Raw genomic sequence first — 11,102 nt, 5'->3', positions numbered from 1 at the left:
AGGGATGGCTAACGTAACATTACAGTAACAAGCGCACTCACAGACATGTAAGCAGTCATTATTCCAATAGGAAGAATTCTCAATACAGAGTAATAAAAAGTATCTTCTCCCTCGCAGATTGCAGAGATTGTCTCGAAGCATATCATTTATATTCTGAGCACAGGAGTAACTATAAGGATTCCGTCCTTGAGTTGAAGTGAATTAACGGAACCACTCCACTAGTCATCCGCATTAGCGCCTGCATAGCGGGCGTAACGTGAGACGGCAGAGGTTCGATCTTTGGTGTGGGGTTGGCAGTTGACCCTCAACACAAACATATGTAAAATATTAATCGAAAATAGGCGGAAATACACGGCTGCCGAACAATCACTGCAAGTAGTGATGTACAGGGTGGTTATAATTAAACTTTCACTACATGAGCCAGTGTGGACAGAAAATTATTTACCGTACGGATACCAAACTTTATTGGAATCATGTTAAGACTGGGACTTGTGTTGTTAGTAGTAGTAGTAGTGTCATGACTTGCCGTTAGACGCCGGTACTGAAACGGCGGCGTAAGTTTGAAACCGAGAATCGGTGTGCGTTAGAGCTGCAGGCAGTCAAGAGGAATCTGGAGGAGGTGGGCGTGGGGCTTTACTCGTAAAGCTGTTTTGCCGAAACAGTAGGAATAGTGCTACTGCTCTTCGCGAGTATAGACATATTAATGGAATACCGAGAGGTCCTCCTACCACACCTGGGTTGAAGAACACGTGTAGGAAGTCCGACTTAAGAGGTGATTTGGGAATTGCTCATGGAAAAGTCCGACGGGCAATTGCGCCGCAAATTGTTGAAAAAGTTACTGTTTCCATGGTTGAGAATGTTGAAGGCAATGTGCGATCTTCAAGCAGCACACAAGCTGTGTAACGAAAGCCGAGCTGTCCATGGTACACCTTTCGAAAAACTGCAAACAATATTTATTGTGGAATGGCATCTTTAGAGCGAGTCCACGGCGTCGCGAATGCCGATGATCGTTACACGAACAACGTTTGTAACATGGAACCTAAACATAGTATACAATTAACAAATGTTAACCTCTCATGTGGAAATTAAAATGTGTTTTTTTCACTGGTTTATTCGTTATTTCTCTTTAGTATGTCCTTACAAACGTTTCCACAAAGTTACACTGTCCTACTATCATTCGTTTTTCGTAAGGGCCCTGTCAATTGCGGAAAGTGTAATTATAGCCACTCCGAACATTACATGGCTGACGATATGCGTACGGATGGACTTGAAATAAAATGACCACATAAAACCCATTGCAGGGAAGGCAGACGCCAGAAAGATTCGCTGGAAGAATCGACAGCAACTGTAGTCCCTCCACGAAGGAGGTAGCTTACAAAACCTAAGATCACCCTCGTCAGTCTGGGACCCGTGCCAGATGAGAGTGAAAGTTGAAAAAGATAATATCCAAAGATGAGCAGTTCGTTTGTTCACATGTTCGTTTAGCAAGAAAGCGTCACGGAGACATGCAGTTCCAGAAAATTGTTCAAATGGCTCTGAGCACTATGGGACATAACTTCTGAGGTCATCAGTCCCCTAGAACTTAGAACTACTTAAACCTAACTAACCTAAGGACATCACACACAGCCATGTCCGAGGTAGGATTCGAACCTGCGACCGTAGCGGTCGCGCGGTTCACGACTGTAGCGCCTAGAACCGCTCAGCCAACCCGGCCGGCCGTGCAGTTCCAGTGGTAATCGTTACAAGAGAGACGTTGTGTATCACAGTCTGGTTTAATGTTAAAATTAGGAGCTCGTACGTTGCTAGAAGAGTGAAACGATATAATGCTTCCTCCTACGTGTATCTCGCGAGAAGACCATGAAAGTAAATTTAAGACGTTCGAGCTCATGCAGTCGCTTATCACCAGTCGTTGTTCTCTCGCATAATTCGCGGCTGAAACATGAAAGAGAGGAAATGACAGAGTGGTGGGCAAAGTACTCTACGCCACACATACGGGGTATAAAGGTAGTTGTAGATGTAGATGTAGAACATAAACTTCATTCACTAATTCGAAATCGAAGGCTTTCCGGACATGAAGAACTCGTCTGTAAACAGTGGCAAGGGACAGTTGATGAGAAACAGAGTTACTGCACGTAAAACATGGGAAATTATGTGCTACCTGGCAGCTGTATTTCAAATTTCTGATTCGCTCTAATGGCAGCTTTGGCAGGATGTGTGCTTGTAAACAGTGGTGAGTGCCAAAAAGCATGATAACCAGCAGTAGTTACGCATGCACTGTTCGTGTCACGAAAGTACTTTTCAGGGACGATTTGTACGAATCTGAGAAATATGTGGATAACTACGAGTCAGATAAAGATCCTGCAATCATATTAAAGTGAAATTTATCCAAGCCAGTAAACGATGTTAATTCGCATCTTGCACCATTGTTCACGTGATTTTACGACACAGGGTGACGATACAAATATTAAGGGCCATCCTTAACATAATTTACGTGATATAGTAGGGTGCTTTGTAAAATTAATTTTATATTCTGCCTAATCACAAATTAATCTTTGAGGTTATTCACTTTATTATCGTAAAAATTGTTAATGCAAATCTTAGTACCAAACACAGAAACAATTCGAACCTTTTAAATTTACATTCTTGGGGTGTTTAGCAGTAAAGCTTTGCTGGGAACTAAACAGTGATAAGTCCATGCTAACTTTTATTAAGTGCACTCAGTTTGCAAATAATTAATGTTAAAGACTCGCTGACGAATTTTTAAGAGAAAAATTTTGGGGAGAATTTATCATTTTAAAAATATGTTGTTACTATAGACGTCAGATTGGCGCGTAAGTTCGTAGCGTTTTTCCATAAGTTTAATAAACTCAACGGATACACATAACAGAGATTTTAGTCATCAGTAATATATTCTCTTTCACTATTTACAACAGTCTGCCAACACTGCGGTAATTTTTCGATTCGCCGATTGTAGAAAGCACGTGGTTTCAAGGTAAAGAACTCTTCGACCATGTTCAGAGCGCATTTTCATTCGGTAAGGAAGTTCCTTGAAGGTCGTTCGATAGAGAGCGGAGAAGGTGAAAATCTGAGGGCGCAGGACCAGGTGAATGAGGTCGGTGCGAAATGACTTCCCAACCAGTACCCTGTATTTTTGTTAGTATCACAAAACGTGGGCGGGTGTTGTCATGGTGTAGCATCATTTCACGCGTTCTTCCTAATCGTTGTTCTTGAATTTGCGTCTGCAAGAAGTATCAGTTGTTGACAGTATATGTTAGCACTGATTGTTACACGTAGGGGGAGCAACTTGTAACATTACCTTTTGCGGTCGCGCGCACGTCTATGTACGTGGAATTGCTGCTTTGTTTGGGCTCGACTATTCTTTTCTCTTCTTTATGTTAGCATAAAGATACCATTCCTCATCCACAGTAACAATACAGGATACGAATTCTCGACGCTGTTCGCTAGCCAATTGATGACAAGGAAGCAGAGATGCACATATGAACACCTACTGATATTTGTGATTTTGGCTCAGAGCATACGGTACACAAACACCCAATTTTTGAACCTTCCCCATTGTATGCAAATGTTGCATGATGATGGAATGATTTCAGTTGATCACATTTGCCAGTTCTCCACTACAATTGCGTGGATCGTTGTGAATTAATACAAACGTCAAAAAAACGTTTAGCATCACCACAGTTGCCAGAAGTCCTGAAGATAGGCGTTGACTGTGGATATTGTATCACATACACAGCCCCTTTGATTGTTGAGAGATGTCACTGAACCCGCCCAAAGGTGCAAACAACCACGCATGAGCAGCGGCTATTAGACGGAGGGAGTCCGACAGCCGATCAGTTCCAGTCATTCCACCAGGAAGTAGGCACACGGCTCTTGTTGTCTGTAGTTCAACCTCACCTAGACGGTCAATAGCGCGTTTCAATCGCGTTCGCATTGTTACTTTGTGGCAGTAAGGGGTCTCAACAAGGGAAGTGTCCAGGCGCCTCAGAGTGAACCAAAGCGACGTTGTTCCGACATGTAGAAGGTACATAGAGACACGAATTGTCGATGAAATGCCTCGCTAAGGCCGCCAAAGAGCTACTGCTGCAGTGGATGATCGCTACCTACGGATTATGGCTCGGAGGAACCCTGACAGCACGTCACCAGGTTGAATAATGCTTTTCGTGCAGCTACAGGATATCGTATTACGACTCAAACTGTGCGCTATACGCTGCATGATGCGCAACTTCACTCCCGACATCCATGGCTGGTCCATCTTTGCAACCACGACACCACGCAGCGCGGTACAGATGGGCCCAACAACATGCCGAATGGAACGCTCAGGATTGGCATAACGTTCTCTTCACCTATGAATGTCGCATATGCCTTTAACCAGACAATCGTCGAAGACGTGTTTGAAGTCAACCCGAACAGTCTCCACGCCTTAGACACACTGTCCAGTGAGTGCAGCAAGGTGGAGGTTCCCTGCTGTTTTGGGGTGGCATTGTGTGGGGCCGACGTACGCCGCTGGTGGTCATGGAAGTCGCCGTAACGGCTGTACGATACGTAAACGCCATCCTCCGACCAATAGTGCAACCATATCGGCAGCATACTGGAGAGGCATTCATCTTCATGGACGACAATTCGCACCTCCATCGTGCACATCTTCTGAATGATTTCCTTCAGGATAACGACGTCGCTCGACTAGAGTGGCCAGCATGTTCTCCACACATGAATCCTATCGAACATGCCTGGGATGGATTGAAAAGAGCTGTTTATGGACGACGTGACCAACCAACCACTCTGAGAGATCTACGCCGAATCGCCGTTGAGGAGTGGGACAGTCTGGACCAACAGTGCCTTGATGAATTTGTGGATAGTATGCCACGACGAATACAGGCATGTATCAATGCAAGAGGACGCTCTACTGGGTATTAGAGGCACCGGTGTGTACAGCAATCTGGACCACTACCTCTGAAGGTCTCGCTGTATAGTGGTACAATATGCAATGTGTGGTTCTCATGACCCAATAAAAAGGGCAGAAATGACATTTATGTTGACCTATACTCCAATTTTCTTTAAAGGTTCCGGAACTCTCGGAACCGGGGTAATGCAAAACTTTTTTTGATGTGTGCATGTTTAAACGATATTCATCAAACCCCAAAAACCCTCGTGAACGTGAGAGTCACTAATGTCAAAACGATCCTCCTTAAAACAAGAAAATCATTTTCTTGCCGTGCTCTATCCAGTGGCATTATCCCCATACATGGCTCAGATGTTTCTTGCTGCCTCCGCTGCTGTAACCTCTCTATTGAACTCAAACAGAAAAATATATCATAAATGTTCCGCTTTCTCCATTTGGCACTTCATTTCTAGCGTCCACACCTCCACTCACTAACTTCAAGTGACAAAATGACAACATGTAAACTCAAACAGTAACATTTAATTACAAATAAATATGACACTTAATTAATAAACCCGTAATTACCGGAAGACCAACATGCAAAACAAAAGCGCTACGAACTTATACACCAAGCTAATATACGTATGAAAACAGTGACTTATCCGAATAAAAAAAATCACTCTGCATGTATCTGAAGTATCTTATTAACGAGATTTTATCGAAACTTCACAATTTCTCGAGACAGCGAACATGTCCCTTACCATTGTTACTGCAAGGTCTTGAAGGAAGATTTCTGGTACTAATGTGAGGTGCTCCACACCTGTGTAAAACTCTGCACTGCAAGCAGTATTTTCTTTTGTCCAACATACAATTGCGCCACAGGGCATCGTAAAACTTAGCCTCAGTTTCTGTAATGACATATTGCGAGTTCTCTTTAGCAGAAAGTCTCACACTGTGCGCGAGTAATAGACGGCAATGTCAATGGGTTTTTCTGTCTCGCATATCGCAGCTTCCTACAGTCTCATTACTTTCACTGCGCCGCCTTGAGGGCAGCTGCCGGGAGAGAAAGACGTCTGCTCCAGTTACAGCGGTTGTAAAAGGAAGCAGCCTTACTTTCTTTGGTGCTAGGCCTAATAATTGGTTGGTATTCACGTTCGAGACCGTAGTCAATATTTTGAGTGCTCTTTAAAAATTTTGCTAGATACTTTCACACTGTCTTTGACTGACGTTAATCGGCGAGTAAATAATATTCCACTGCTGCATAAAGAGCGAATAATATTGTACCGTAGTCTATTTCTCGGGTTCGTTGCGTCTTATTCCGTAGCTTAACGATATTTCTATGGCCTATCTACTACATTGTATGAGCCGACGTAGCGCCTTGCGGGGACTTAACTCAGCTTTTAATCACAGGAGCATGCAGCAGCGCAGTCCTTTGCCACTGCGCATGCGCGGATGACGTTTCAGTTCCTGGCAGCGGAGACTTTGAGCGTCGCCTGTACCCAACGCTGCCGCCTGCCGCGCATGCGTAATTCCTGGTCATTGCCTGAAAAATTTCGACGTCACCGCGAGGTTATCACGAGTCGCACCTTGTAGCAGAGGCGACTAGGGATGTTGACAAAATATTAATATTTTTTTGCACTGGGGATTGGTGGCAACATGAATAGAACAACAAGATCTCCAATGTGATGAAATAGCACACGAGTTGCGTTAAAAAACTATTTTTTACGCAACTAGTGTGTTATTTCTTCACATCGGCGCTCTTTAAAAACAGTTGCTTAAAATGGTGAACAAAAATCTAAATAACAAGCAAGATTGATCTCTGTGGTGGGCGGAGACGTGTGAGGGAAATGCTGACGCAATCGGCGCTCGGCGCTACTAACAGAAACTGCAGTGTTTTAACTTCATCGCTCAGTTTTGATACTACATCTTCTAGGTCGCTGGCGTTTGCAGAAATTAAAAAATAGGGCAGCCGAAGCGAAGAGTTCCGGATAATTCCGATATGGGACGAAACCGAACGACGGACCCATCTGACAACTTTTATTATACCACTTACAAGCAGTTATCATTGTGGTTATCGCCAAGTGTGAACAAGCATCGCTTTCCTTTCAGTTCTTGATCGAAGGGGGCTTCTTGAGGTAGAGAATATCTAATAATAAAATCAATTATAGAACATACAGCTCTAAAGCCGGCGGTGTATTTACAATGTGCAGCCGATATTTTTATAAGCCGGTACTTCGATATCCTTCACGTCGTTACCGATGTACCATTAAACCTAAACATAGTTCAATATATCGAGGGCAGTTATGATCATTTTTAAATATCGATATATCGGATGCGTGATATTTTTAAAAATATCAACATTCATAGCGATGACAGCAACTACCACCACCTGAAGATATCCAACATATGTTTCGACGAAATATTTCGAGATTTGCACAATATTATCCGGCAGTGAACCCCGGAAGTTTGGTTGCAACAGATTCGCCATGAAAGCCTGAAAAGTCACACACATAAAACTATGTTGACGCATCTCTGTATCACAGCAAGTCTGACTGGCTCTGTCCGCTACAACTGGAACAGCCAAACAACCGGTTACCTCATGGAAGTTGGCAACATAAGACTCATAAACAAATCCAACAATACAGGGCGAGTCAGTAACTATTGGCACCAAGAATAACTACGAAAGTATGACAGGAGCTGAAAAGTTTGTGGGACGCAAGTTGCATGGGACAACGGAGGCCATAATATGACGCTGGTTATTTGTTTCTGGGTGGGGTCGCGTCAGAGATATGAAGGTCAACTTCGTTTTTTTAATTGGGATGCTATAGTTTGGTGCTTATTTTCTGATAGCGGCTATCCAGATGAACCGAATGATGTGCGACAGAAAGGTCTTTGAAGGTCAACGAAGGTCACAAAAGTGGCGTGAACGTCCATTTACAGATGGTGTTCGAAGTGATGACCATTGGTATCAGTCCAGTGATGCCATCCTCTTATCATGGATTGAGTGGTATTCCTTATCTCATCGGCACTTATCGAAACACATGCTCTGACAATATCTAAGAAGAGTGGAAGTATTTACAAGGGAATATCTTTAATGAAATGAGAATATAAGAAAAGATTTACGAATATATAACCTAGACGAAGAAGTAAAGGAAAATGGCAGAAAATCGAAGGACCAAGTAGGCCGTATTGACGGAGAAATATTCTCGGTGAAGGCTTTCAGTTACAGACGCACTAAAGGAAGAAATGTCGGAAACCAAACCAGGCTATAGCAGGTAATTTGCCTCACACATGAAAAGAAGAAGAAGAAGAAGAAGAAGAAGAAGAAGAAGACGTTATCCACATATCTATCATATGTTCATGGTTTGGTGAAGGAATAGGCATTCAGTAATAATAACTATTATAATCGACTGTAATATTCAGCTACAATAGTGACATCGAATAACAGTATATGGGTTGGTCAGTCGATGAAATACCGTTGTTTTGTAAGGATTCGCCGGCCGCGGTGGTCTCGCGGTTAAGGCGCTCAGTCCGGAACCGCGCGACTGCTACGGTCGCAGGTTCGAATCCTGCCTCGGGCATGGATGTGTGTGATGTCCTTAGGTTTAAGTAGTTCTACGTTCTAGGGGACTGATGGCCACAGAAGTTAAGTCCCATAGTGCTCAGAGCCATTTGAACCATTTTTTTTGTAAGGATTCAGGCTGAGTCCCCGAGCGAGGTGGTTAGCACACTGGCCTCGCATTCGGGAAGACGACGGTTCAATCCCAAGTACGGCCATCCTGATTTGGGTTATCCGTGATTTCCCTAAATCTCTCCAGGCAAATGCCGGGATGGTTCCTTCGAAAGGGACGGCCGACTTCCTTCCCCGTCCTACCCTAATTCGATGAGACCGATGACCTCGCTGTTTGGTCTCCTTCCTCAAACAACCAAATCCACATCAGGCTGAGTCTATGAGCAGATGATACTGGTACATTAATCTGAAATGGTAAATCATGCAAAGTTTTTCTCATAGTTCTTTTCAACACTGCTTCTCACACGTGCGGTTTAATTCTCGGATTGCCGGTCGATGTGGCTGAGCGGTTCTAGGCGCTTCAGTCTGGAACCGCGCGACAGCTACGGTGGCAGGTTCGAATCCTCCCTCGGGCATGGATGTGTGTAATGTCCTTAGGTTAGTTAGGTTTAAGTAGTTCTAAGTTCTAGGGGACTGATAACCTCAGAAGTTAAGTCCCATAGTGCTCAGAGCTATTTAATTCTCGGTTAAAACCCGTACGCCATCTGTCATGCAGTTCGACCAACGGAACGCTGCCTATCTAGAGAGGGAATGGGTTGTAAATCGAGGTACTGTCTCTTTATTTTTCCTTTTTTTTAAAGGAAAGAAAAAAACTTGGCCTCTGCAACATTTCCATCTTCGACACAGGAGTTGTACGTGTGGCTGGCGCTGTTTGGTGACTATATTATTTATGATGCCAGCAGACTCTAATCCGCAATGCAGGTTTTAGTCACATGATTTGGGTATCAGCGTACAAATAGGCACGCTTCGAGGCTCGGACAAAGGCATAGACTCTTCCTCAAGATAGCTGAAAAACTCGCAGCAAGAGCAAATGTTGGTGTCCCGGATGCACTTAAAAAATGATGCAACATCATAATTACTGATTCGAATCAGCAGCCACTGTCCATTTACCAACTGAAGAGGCTCAAATGGCTCTGAGCACTATGGGACTTAACTTCTGAGGTCATCAGTCCCCTAGAACTTAGAACTACTTAAACCTAACTAACCTAAGGACATCACACACATCCATGCCCGAGGCAGGATTCGAACCTGCAACTGTAGCGGTCGCGCGGTTCCAGACTGAAGCGCTTAGAACCGCTCGGCCACTCCGGCCGGCAACTCAAGAGGTAATTTACACAGATGCACTACCTACGACAAACGTCTGAACACTGTGGTGCAACACAATATGGCAAAGCGAGAGAGCTACGACTATGGTCCAAGTATGCGGGTTGACAGGCGACTCGGAACTGAGCCGGCCGTCGCTTCGGAACAACGAGGTGGACTCGCCCTGCTTTCTCAGCGAGAATGCGTTTCTGTGACGGTGCCGCGTTATTTTGCACAAGCTGCATAGGTGAAGTATCTGGAGTGGTACAGCCGAGTGAGGCAGCGCGGTGGGAAGACAGTGGACTTCTTTGAAAAGGAAAATCTTGACATCTTTTCCCATCATCATCCAATTCGAACTTGGGTTCCATCTCTAATGACTCGTCGTCGATTGGATGTTAAACCCTAATTTTCCTTCCTTCTCTTTTTGGGGATGGGGGTGGGGATGGGTAGGTATGAGTGCTGACCTTCGTAAGTTTGCGTCTTATTAAGTCATGATTCCAAGAGCACGTTTGCTACCTGCAGACCGAGTAACTTCCCCCTTAGCAGGAAATAAGCTGCTATAGTGATTAACCCCAAATGCAAACATGGGCGGTAGAATCTCGATGTGTAGTATTCGTGGGAGAGCAGTCAGACTCTCTGCGGTGCAGATCTCGCGCACCGTTGTCGTGCGTAGCGCGGAGTAGGAAAGGAAAAGCGGAAAGGCGAGAGGCGTCCCGTGTTCCGCAGAGCAGCGCCGGCAGGCAATTTGAGGCCGCGCGGATTTCATTATTCGGAAGCAGCGAGCAGCTAGCTGCCTGCGGTCCCGTGCAGTTCCTGGCCGCTGTTCCACTTTCTCCCCCTGCACCGCACCGCCGCTTTCTCCGCGCCCGCCCAGACACCGCCGGCCGTATTAAAATCAACTTCTTACACAGTGGCGTAATTAAGGCGCATCCATTAGGGCAAAGAGGCAAGTCACTGAGGGGGACGCTCTGTAGCGCCGGCAACTTAGGTGTGGTACGAACGCTGAGACACGCATTTGTGTCATTTAGAAAGTAAGTTTGCACGGGACTGTGACCAGAAGGGAAAGGTAGATTTTCATTCCGGTTAGCGCTCCTGTCGCACCGCATTTATGAAATTACTAGTATTTCCACGGGCGACTATGATCAGTTGGGAGGAAAATAAACTTCAATCTCAACCAACCACGCCTGAAATATTTACTTATTTTCACAAAGAACGTTGTGAGTTTTCTCAGGCTCACCTTCGGATAAGCCATGCAGATTTTGAATACACTAATCCGCAAAAAATCTTGATAAAGTAACGTAATTCACTGAAGCACCAAAGGAACTGGTA

The sequence above is a fragment of the Schistocerca serialis genome, chromosome 2, assembly GCF_023864345.2.
Source record: "Schistocerca serialis cubense isolate TAMUIC-IGC-003099 chromosome 2, iqSchSeri2.2, whole genome shotgun sequence".
Lineage (NCBI taxonomy): Eukaryota > Metazoa > Arthropoda > Insecta > Orthoptera > Acrididae > Schistocerca > Schistocerca serialis.
Note: the sequence above shows the minus strand (reverse complement) of the source record.